Source organism: Nematolebias whitei, chromosome 22, assembly GCF_014905685.2.
Source record: "Nematolebias whitei isolate Nwh7 chromosome 22, NemWhi1, whole genome shotgun sequence".
NCBI classification, from domain to species: domain Eukaryota; kingdom Metazoa; phylum Chordata; class Actinopteri; order Cyprinodontiformes; family Rivulidae; genus Nematolebias; species Nematolebias whitei.
Window position 1 is genome coordinate 13,166,648 of NC_056519.1, and position 11,612 is coordinate 13,178,259.

General features: G+C 37.0%; 1 long non-coding RNA gene across 1 annotated transcript in view; it reads right to left on the bottom strand.

The window, feature by feature from the left end:
* Positions 1-9,589, bottom strand: part of LOC119428081 — a 14,243-nt gene extending 4,654 nt beyond the window's left edge. Inside the window, exons 1-2 of the long non-coding RNA XR_005187688.1 lie at positions 9,523-9,589; positions 2,746-2,808 (exon numbers count right to left, since the gene is read on the bottom strand). This is a non-coding gene — a long non-coding RNA (uncharacterized LOC119428081). The remainder of the gene's footprint in view (positions 1-2,745; positions 2,809-9,522) is intronic.
* Between the last annotated feature and the right edge of the window lie 2,023 nt (positions 9,590-11,612).

An 11,612-nucleotide genomic window follows, 5' to 3' on the forward strand; every position in this document is an offset into this window, starting at 1 on the left:
TATCTATCTATCTATCTATCTATCTATCTATCTATCTATCTATCTATGTATGTATGTATGTATTGTATATAAAATGTGGGTGGGGTATGTGAAGCACCCACACCTGCCACCACCCTCATTCGCCCCACTCTGGGCTCATGAGCAAGACCCTTAACCCCCATCTGCTCCCTAAGCAGGTCTCTCTTGAAAATGAGTTCTCGTGGCTCAATGAGACTACCTGTATAAATAAAGGGTAAAAAAAAAAAAATAATAATCTGTTGGGGGAATGGTGGCGCAGTGGTTAGAGAAGGTGGGCCTGATGGTCTCTTCTTCAACCCTGACATCATCAAAAATATGGGTGGGAAAGGTGAAACACCTATCTAAACACCTGTCTCCACCATCATTGTCCCACTCTGGGCCCTTGAGCAAGCCCTTAACCCCGACCATCTGCTCCCCTGGATGCCCTAGATGGCAGTTCTATGCTCCACACAGAGGGCTGTGGTGGCTCAGTTGTCTGTCAGGAAGTGCATCCGGTGTAAAAACTATTACCGTATTTTTCGGAATATAAGGCGCACTGGATTATAAAAGGCACATTAAGCAAAACTAAAACATTTTGATAGATTTTTGAGCACCGTGTACAACATAAAATTGGTTCGAGGTCAGTAAGCACAACCAGAATTAATATATAAGGTGCACCAGATTATAAGACTCACTGTTGATTTTAGAGAAAATTAAAGGATTTTAAGTGCGCCTTATAATCTGAAAAATACGGTACCAAGTCTTCATGCGAGTTAGTTCGCTGTGGCAACCACTGAAGGGAGCAGCCAAAAGAAGAAATAAAAAAATAAAAATATGTAATCTGTTATCTGATTGTATGAAAAAAAAATTTAGTAACTACTGTAAAAACAATTAGTAATATTTATATAACCACCTAGGGAAGGTTTATCTTTATTAAACTGTTTTTAATAGTTACAATTTAAATTTATGTTCAGAAATTCCATTTGAAATGTTGCCTTATTTTTGTAGGTACTGATGTTGAGAGGAAGAACGAGTGGACCAAGAGGTTGTAACTTTGTCCAAGTCAAACTCGTGCTGCAACGTTGGAAAATGCAAAACTGCAGCGTCTTCTCCAAACTCAGACTGGTAAAGAAAAATGTGAAGAAAGAAACTATGCATTTTATCACTATATAAACTAGTTTTCATTTTGTCTGCTCAGGTTTGCAGGGGTCACCACAGCGAGTACACTTGCATGAAATACTGCCTTTTTTAAGCCAGATGCCCTTTACTGACACAGCCTGGGATCGAACTCACAACCAAAGGACTACAGGACCGCAGCGCTGGCAATCCAAGCTACAGCATCCCTGGAAATTAAAACTCTAGTATCCAACTAAACACAGCATTACATAAAAAAATGTAAAAAAAAAAAAAGTCCAAACTATAAATAATTAAATTCTATATTATAAACCAACATATTTAGCTGAATCTGCTTTCATTCAGCAGCCTGAAGTAAACAAAATATTCCCATAAACACACAAATTGCCTTGAATTTAGTCTTTCAAACCACTTCCCTGTGACTGGAGTTTGTGTTTGCTGCCAGGTGTGGATCTTTAAATTTGACCGTGAATAAAATGACCTAAACGCAACAAGAAAGCCTCTTTTAAACCTCGTTAAAACTCTTATACTTTGAAGGTGGGGTGCCTCTAATATGTAATGAACCAATTTATAATAGCTAACAAAATAAAGAAAGTGCGTCAGCAGCAAGGATGCAAATAAATCTTACTGGGTACTGAAGCTATCATCCCAAAAAAAAGAATACAGCAGCCGAGCTCTACAGCTTCACTGCGGTTTGATTGCAGAGATATTGATGACCTTCCCAGCTCTACAATCTATTGATCAGATCTTGAAACCAATTTTAGGCCAGATGAGAGTCTAACAGTGCCATCGTAATGCAATAGGGAATGCATGTCTCTCATTTATCATGCTAACCAGACTTATGAGTTAAATATAGACTCTTCCGGTTTAGCAGAGGAGGGTTTTAAAGTCTATTTTTAGCATTCACGTCTGCACAGGCAAGCTTTTCTTAGTGTCAAAGCAGATGACATTTCAAGAAATGTATAAATTATTTACTGCAAAATACCCCCAAAGACCACAATGCACCAACCTACGAGGACAAATTCATCGTAAGTTTTAATAAATGCATAAAATAAGCATGCCAGTCGTATAAACAAACAAGTCATAACTATTATAACATCAACTGTTATATGAAAGTATTGGAATTGAAGACTACGTTTTAAATGGCTTTTGAGTAAATGCTGCTGTAAAAAACAATTTCAATGCTTTATATATTTTTCCCAAGCAACACATGCTAGGTAGTCGACATCAGGGAAGGGAGTGAGATGAATCACACGCAAAAAAAGAAGAAGTACAACAAAATGCAGAATTGTAAAAAAAAAATAGAACCAATCGATAAAAATGAGTCATTTGACTCATTTGCAGCAGTACAACTAAAATCATCTTTGTCTCGTTCAGTGTAGAGCTTCACACAGCAGTGCTGCAGACAGACATCCATCGATAAAAAAACACTGACGTTCAGCTTCACACCAATAGGCTGGTTACAATCTGCCTGTGTCTGCTTATACAACCATTGTTTTGTAGCAGAAAACCACTGTAGCTCTCAGTGTTTGTAAGAACACAAACCTTTTGATTCATATTACTTGGATTAGCAACGTGCAGGAAAGACTTCCTAATACGAGTGTTTATTCTCACCTAAAGCTCTTCTTATCTTCCGTTTTCCTGGTGCATTTTGAGTTTCCTTGCTGTGATCACTTTCTGGGTCATGACAAAGGAGAGAGAAAACAAGAGGGCACAAATTAGATCAATTAAATTAGCCTCAAGCACTTCCAAGAAATGCTCACACACACACACGCACACACACAAATGCTAGACTACATTTATTCAGCATTGTTTGGTCTGTCAGAGCCTAACAAACCCATCATTCTTGCCTATATATTTTTTTTTAAGTTCTCCATCAAAAACTGATTGCTACCCAGTTCATCTCACAAGACAGAAGTGTAGTTTTCACATTTGCAGAAACCGATGTAACGGCATAAACTTCCAAGACTTAAATGGGATTGAAAACCCAGAGCTGCACACGAAATAAATAAACCAAATTGCTGCAAAGACTAGCGTTCAAACCAAAAGGAGATGCATTTCAACAGAACACTTTCAGCAAAATGAAGTGACAGGACAATAACAACCAATTAGAGTGAAGTCGATAAGAATAGCGAGCTCAACCATCAGCACCCGGTGACAGGTGCAGCAGTGAGGACATCACCCTCAAGGAAGCCCACCTACCTACAGGCACACACATGGATATTTACGTACACACACAAACACGCTAGGGCTCAGGTGGTTCTCAGACTTGCTTGCACACATGCCATGTGTCTGGCTGCACACACATACATCCCGCACACACGCACCCTGAAGGCAGGTTTAGTAGCCCACACAAACCAATACACACGCAGGCAAACCTTACACACACCGACACCATTATCCTCTGGCCTTAAATGCCAAAATGAGTACAGGCAGGCGGGACATACGTGTGTGTGTGTGCATGCGTGTGCTGGCAGATGATATGCTTAAAACTGACACCACCCACACTCGCTCAGCGACAGCAGGTTTCAACACAAAGCTTTGTGAACTTAAAGGGTACGCAGTCGATTGGAAACAAAACAATTTGTCATGTCATCGTTTTACACAAAGCCGTAGCGCAGCATCTGTAAAATAAATTTAAAGTCTGTGTCGTGCATAAACATATAAGCTGTCAAATCTACTTGAGTGTATGCCATGCAGGCTGTGGGGGGATTTTACTCTTATTTTGGAATTTCAATGGCTATTGTAGTGTTAAAATTAATAGAACCTTATCAATTATTTTTGTAGAAATAAAATTTAGGGTCAAATAGGAAATATTTCTAAATTACTATACATATGTCCAGTCTAGAAATGACCATTTTACTTGTGTGGAAGTTAAAAAAAAAATAGGGATAGAATTGTGTAAAAGAATTTATTTCAATTTACACCAATAAAAAGCACGATTCATATTTTTTCAAGAATTGTACAGTCCAACTGGATTTACTCAAAAACTTACAATAAGGGAGTCAAACTTTCAAACAACAATGTTCTTTCCTGCAAGTTTTTATTTTTCAAACCAAAATTATCACGAAAAAGTTTTTGTATGAAAGTTTCATAAAGTCCATCAGGATCTTATCCAGATGTGATGTTTAGTCAAATATAATCAAGGGTTTAAATTAAATTAAATTAAATTAAAATGTCTGTTCAAGTGTATGAACCAGAATAAAAATACGAGTCCAAGTTTCATTTGATGAAGTGCATTTCATAATCACGAAGAAAATAATTTAAACCAAAGCAGCAGCGTGATTCAGTTTCCCTCTTTTACCTCCGCGTGTGTCATTTTATTTTAATTTTTGTGAGACAGACAGAATGCTAACTTGCCTCACACACACATCCATTTCTGAAGCCATTACATAACCAGAAAACCACTTCACCCTGTGCTTTCACGATGCCTGCCAGGAACCGTGGCACACGAAAGGATGAGAAGACAAGTTTTGACTTAATTAAATGTCACTCGATGAAACTGAATTCTCCTCAGAGCTGCGTCTGAGTGGGTTTGATGGGCAATGCTTTTCTTTCACATGCGTTTGCTGCCAGGACGTGACATGTCCTCTGTGTTGTTCAGCAATAAAGGCCGAGCGTCATGATAGCCAAGTCAGACGCTGCAGCTAGCTATGAATCTGACGTGCTCGTTTTCCTGGGCGTGCTGAGAAAAGGAAGGGAGTGGTGTGTTCAAGTTGACAATACCTACTGTCAGAGAGCACTTTGGCTTTAGCTCTTTCCTGCACTCAAGGTTTACGTCTCTCCACGGAGACCCTTTCCATTTTACAGCATTATGTAGCTGGTTATCTTTCTCCATCTTAGACCACATCAGAAGGTCATTTTAGATGGAGTATTTATAGAATTTATAGACCATATGTTCAAGATGTGCCATTTACAAATGTAGCAAACACATTTCAAGATAAATTTGATCTACTGGAGGGAAAAAAAGACAAATTAATTTGTAAGTTCTGCAAAATTTCATTCAAGAAATCCAATTGGACTGGATGCAACAGCATGGAGCCTGTTTTCAAACCTGGAATGATGTTAAGGTGGTTCTACCTTTCAAGTTAACAAAACTTGACATCATTAATGTGAGTTTCAAGATGCAGAGAGTGTTTTTATATTAACGAGTAAAAGAGAAAAGTCAACAGTCCAATTTAAAAGTTTAATATTCTAACAAGTCCTGACATTTACATTATTTTATTTTTTTTTTTTTTTTAGGTTGGAGCAGGGCTTGATGTGTAAAAAAGAACATTTCCAAGCTTTGTTAAAAAATATTAAAATAAATCATTGACTAATGTGACCTTGAAACAACCTTGGCCATCACACGTATCAGAATGCCAGAAAATAAAATAAAAAATGATCTGAGCACTATAAGGGTTAATATCTCAAATTATGTTATAAAAAAAAACTGTTTTTTAAAAGTTTGTTGAAATTAATGCATGTAGGATTTTTTAAATTTGGATTTAAAAAAAAGTTAATTATTAAGGGTTACAACACCCTCAGTTTACATGGGATGAGAAAGGTTAGTGTAAAATCCTGCATATGAAATTATATTTAAACTATGATTTCAGGTCTACAGCCTTTAAAGCCTTGAGTTGATCAGTCAAACATTTTCTTTATCTTTATCAAAATTCTCTATAAGAATTAAACATTAAACATCAATGGGCTCTATAGGTGAATCATATGTTACATTCAAAGTTAAAACACTTAAATGTGTTCATTATCTAAATTGCTGTCATTATAGACAATCAATAAATTAAAGTATTTATTCCTTAGAGGATGAAAGATCTTTTGGTAGCATTGTGGTAGAAATTGACAGTTAGGCAAACAGAACTGAAGAGCCAACAGGTAGAAAGAGACAAAAAGTTTGATCTATTTCAAGAATGAAAATCTGTCTAAAACACATGACGGTGACGCCACGTGTGTCTTTACATGTCACCATGACACTGAAGGCAAAAGCAGTGAACTCTGTAGGGATGAAAGCGAACAGATCAGAGCAATCAATGGATGCAGGAGCGTTCTTGGCAATGGACTCACTTCACACACCTGCAGCACACATCATGGGGTCAATCAAGTGTGAATGAGTCTGTGTATTTGTGTAAGACAGTCACAGTGGGGGCTCTGTATGTGCAAATCCTCCGTATATGGCCCAGTTTTAGTGACTGCATGGCTATATTGTACATACGAAGGACCATGCATTTCTGTGCATTGGGGAGTTTCAACCGTTGACATTAAAGGGAGAGGTAGGGGATAGGCGGTGGGTGGTCTCCGATCAATGTGTGTAACAGACGAACCATAAAGCTTTGGTATTCTCACATCAAGAAAATCACTGCTGGGGCCTGGAGGGAGTAAATGCTAAGAATAAAATGTGGGACGATTCCCCTGATGCGTGGTCTGTGAAGAAAATGGAGCAAACCAACACAGACAGTGACATTCAGTGCGACTTTGACTGGGTGATTGCTAACCCTGAGCTCCCCCTTCACCGATGTCTTATGACTTTAGATGAGGACATTTTTGAAGCCGATCACAGACAAACAACCACAAACTAATATGTTTCCACGCAGAGGCTACGAAAACTTTTCAGTTTCACCAAGTTACTGCAGAGAGCCGCGATAATAAGGTCACAGGTAAACTCTGATTTTAAGTAAAGACGAAAGCTCTGGGACTGAGACGTCACATCAAGTGAAAACTATACAGTGCTAGTCCCATTTGTTATTCAAAACATATATATAGTGTACCAAGAATAGATATTTCTGGATATTCTGAAATGTCCTCAAGTGTGTAACTGTTGCATTTTTTTTAAATCCTCCACTGCTCTGTGTCCTGTTAACATAAAAAGTGCAAATATGGTCAGCGTCTGTTTTTATTCCCTCATTACCTTTTGACAATCCTCTTCCTGAGCTTCACTTACCCCAGAAAGCGCCGAGCAAATCCAACACAATGAACTCAATCCAATCCTGCTAAACAGCTCCGTCATTACCCTCCAGAAATACAAACATATGCTCATCTGCATATGGAAATGGGAGAAATGATGAGAAGAGTAAAATTAGAGGCAAGTGCTTGGTCTCAATGTTCATGTCAGTGGGATTTTGACATCTCACTCTGAGCTGAAACAGCTCTCCTTTGTGTGGATCTCCCACAGGAAGCAAGCCTCCAGACTACACGTTTAATCTCAAATAGCACAGTAGTGTAGTGCACGCCTGGTGTACTGCATTTGTACATGTAATTGCCTTTAAAGACAAAGTAGCGTCTCCCCAGAGAGGCATTTTGATTCCAACAGAAAACATTAACATTTCAATTATATTAACATTAAAGCACATCATACAGAGCATTAGATTAGTTTAAAAGCTGGCTCATGAGAATAAAATACTGATTTTGTTTGGGTCATATGGGGTTTTAAAAAGGCACTATTTATTTTATTTTTTTCTAGTTCTACTATATTAATACATAAAGGGGATTTAAAAGTAGTGCTAAGTTTTCAGCAGGGCTAAAATTTTATTCTTAAAACCAATTTAAAACGTTTTTTTTTTTTTTTTTTTTTTTAAAAGATGTGGTAAGTGATTAAAATTCTATTTAACATGTCTGTAGCAGAGATGATCAACCGTTTGCCTGATCTTTAAAATGAATGTACAAAAGATGCAGTTCTCATATCTTTAATGTTTAGGTTCAGTTAGCTAAAGATGAATACATTAAATGTCTTGTGTTGCCCATCCAGGGTCCCCCCACCCCCCCTCCTGGCCATTGCACTGTATTTTAACTCGGGCTGCAACTGCATATCTCTTTAAAGAACGTTTGTACCTGCCTACTCTTTTACAAGCTTGCTTGGTAAGAGTGAGGCGTGTCAGCAAACCACATCCCGTCACATCTATATGGTGTTCACACACCACAGTCGAATCTCAGATCTTAAGGTCTGAACCATTTCTTTACATCCTCTCTTTGTCTACAACATGAAAATAAATCTGGCTTCCAATTGTAAAGGTGAACTTGGTTTTATGGAAGGCAAAGATTTGGGCTCAGGAGTGCAAGGAGTGATAAGTACTTTGATGAATTTGGAGCAGTAAATCATGCTGGATTCATTTATTCCATCGAGGTTTTATCCTGACCCCTGGCATTCAAAGTGTGATTGAAAGCCATTTCACTAATAATGACTGAGCAGCATATTATTCCTGACTCTCTGGAGAGCGTTCAACTTCTCTTTTTGATGAAAAGATGCTACCTTGGCAGATAATAAAGCGAGCTGCTTTTTTAGACTCTGCTGTCGTCACTTGATTACGCAATTCCATTTCAATTGAGGTTTTTGTAAAGCTGCAACCCAAATGTTACATATTCACACTTCTTTTAATGAAATGCAGAAATTGTGTGTTCATAGGCTTGTTTGTCTTACCGGTAAACTCAAGTAACTATTTTCTCTGCTGATCTGTTTTAATAGATTTTTGCAAAATGTGAACATTATTATGATATATATATATATTTTTTTTTTTTCATTCTACAAATAAATAAATGAATAGACAAAAACAATGTATGCCATTTGCTTTACTACCGCAATGCGAGTAGCAAAGCACATGCAAAAATATCCATTTTCATTGAGACTCTGAAATCAGACAAAACGATTATAATGTAAAGATTTCCTTCAGGTCACATCAACTCTGATGCCTCAGAAGATCACAGATACTAAGCAACAAAACAAAAATAGAAATATTGCACTCAAAAATTTGCTGCAGAGGGCCATTTCAATTGGAGCACTGTTTCCATGGTAACAGCACCACTCAACGTGCCGTGGCATGGCACTGACTGACAGACACCCAAGTATGTGATTAAGTATAATTTTAGAAAACAATATTTTTTTTGCCTCTGTTCTTATTTTTAGTAAACACAAATTCATCAGTGATAAACACACACAGGCAATGTTTTCTGTAATCAAGCTAACAAAGACGAGCACACAAGAGCTTTTTGTTAATTATTCTGCTAAAGTGCATTGGTGGTTGTATCAGTAGCACCGAGCACTATGCTTTCACCTCTAAACATTTATTCTATTGGGCTTTAGCCATGACCCGACAGAGAGAAACCATATGGACCATCGGACCCCTACGAATGGCCACATAGTGACCAAAATGAGGAAGCCCTTCAGCAACAGCTGGTCTATTGTACCAAAAAATACAGCACTTGTGTAAAAACTAAAGTTAAAGGATATGGCAATTTAACACATGTCACTCATTTCTCATGACAAAGAGATACACATTTGATTAATATACATATAAACTCAATGCACTGAAAGATATACACAAAAAACAAAGGTAAATGACAATTTTACACAAACAAATGCACAGACTCAACATTGAGTGAATTTTAAAAGAGGGTAATACGTACTTAACCATCTTTCCCCTTATTGTTAACCCAAGTACTTCATGTCATGATTGGTGGATAGGACCCAAACGCAGACTGACTCAGAGGTGCTCGAGTTAAAAAAAAAAAAAAAACATATTTAAATAACAAAACAAAAAGCTCATGTGGCAGCAAATTAAAAAAAAATAAAAGAACACATAGCAAGGAAACACAGGGAGGACCAGGACATATGGTTAACCAAATACAATGAGCTGCTGGTGAGGCAGTGACTGGAGACTGGTTATACAGCAAACAAAGTGGGAACACCTGCTGATTACTAACTGGGAACAGATTAGGGAGGCAGACTAACAAATGGGAAATGGCACAAAAAACACAGGAAACAAAACAAGACCTAAACCTGAATACTAAAACAGAACTTAACGATAAAATACAAAAGAACTTAACTGAACAGGAAAACACATCAGAACCTAAAGGACAAAAATGAAACATAAACCACAAAAAGAAAACTAAGACGAACTAAAAGGAGTAAATAAAATCACGGAAAATTTATAACATCATATCTAATAGTTCAGTCAGTAAAAAATATACAGTAAAAATAATAAACACACCTTATAGAATATTTAGCAAATAAATCATATAAATTTTCACTCACATAAAAGACACGTTCTTTCTTTTACAAAAATACATGTTTACTTATATGTGATTGAAATTATTACTTTTAAGCACTTTACTGAGCATTTAAGATTTCATTGATCTGTATTACTATTATTTATTTGTGTGTGTTATTTTACACGGTAGCCTCATTTAAATAAATACTTTGTCAGTCACTTTAAGGAAAAGTTCAACTTCCATTCAACTAATGCTCTTAAAGTGGAAAAAGCTCAATGAAAAATTGTTTTCAACAATTGTGATTATAATATTGAGCAAAGTAAAAATGTGATTATATTGTTCCACAGCTGAGCAGCCCAAGCATAATTCATTTCATAAATACTTTATTTTTTAACCAGACCACATTAAACTGTGTGGGGCTGCGGTAACTTGGTGGTCATTGCAATTGCCCTATTCCTTTTTTTTAATCAAAGTATTTTTATTGATTTTTTTTGTTGTTTTTTGAACACACAAAAAAATAGAAAAGAAAGAAAAAAGAACAGAGAACAAAATCTGCTCCCACACCAGAGCAGCCATACATACATTTTTATATCATGTTTGCAACATATGACTCAAAAGGCTGCCAAGTGTCCCAAAATATTTTAACAGACTATTTCAGGGTACTGAGGTTGCAGGTTTGAGCCCAGGTTGTGTCAGGAAGGGCATCTGGGGTAAAACAATAGCCAAATCTTTCATGTGAGTTTGCTCACTGTGGCAACCCCTAAAGAAGGGAGCAGCCAAAAGAAACTTGCTTTTTTAAACCCATTTAATCTGTATTTAAACAGTGGCATTTTTTAAAATAACTTTGAAACAGAAACCCAACAAAGTTAAGTCAGGTCCTCTGACCTGACTGAAAATTGTTGGGTCCTCTGGACAGCTTCTTTGTGTTGAAACGTTTCATTTTTCATCCAAAAGACTTCATCAGTCCGAGGAGGAGGATTATCGAGAATGAACTTTGATGTTTTGAACCACTTTGGCCATGGCTCCCTCAGAGGAGTTGACGGGGGAGAGGGTGGACTCCAGAAACTATCTTATCACCATCAACTGGTTGGTCCACTATGTGAGTGTGCTATGGGACTGAGTTTGTTGTGGCTCCTCATACTGATGAAGTCCCTTGGATGAAGGACGAAACAATTCAACTAAAAGAAACAATATATAGGACCAGACAACTTTGTTGGATTTTTTTTACCTGGATTATTGGTCATGAACTTTGACTTTTGAAACAGAAACTTTAAGTAAAACTCATTGCCATGTATTATTTCTCATACTTCATGTTTAGGCCTTTAAGGAAATGGCTAAAATATGTCACTAAAACACAAGCTAATATGCTTCAAAAAGTTGATATACAACCAGTTGTGGCCAACTCATTTGACAGAAACAAACAAAGCATGTTATACAACGTCTAATACTATATGGCTTGTTATAGACTATATGGAAAATTTGGAAGCATAATGCAGCAATTGTGA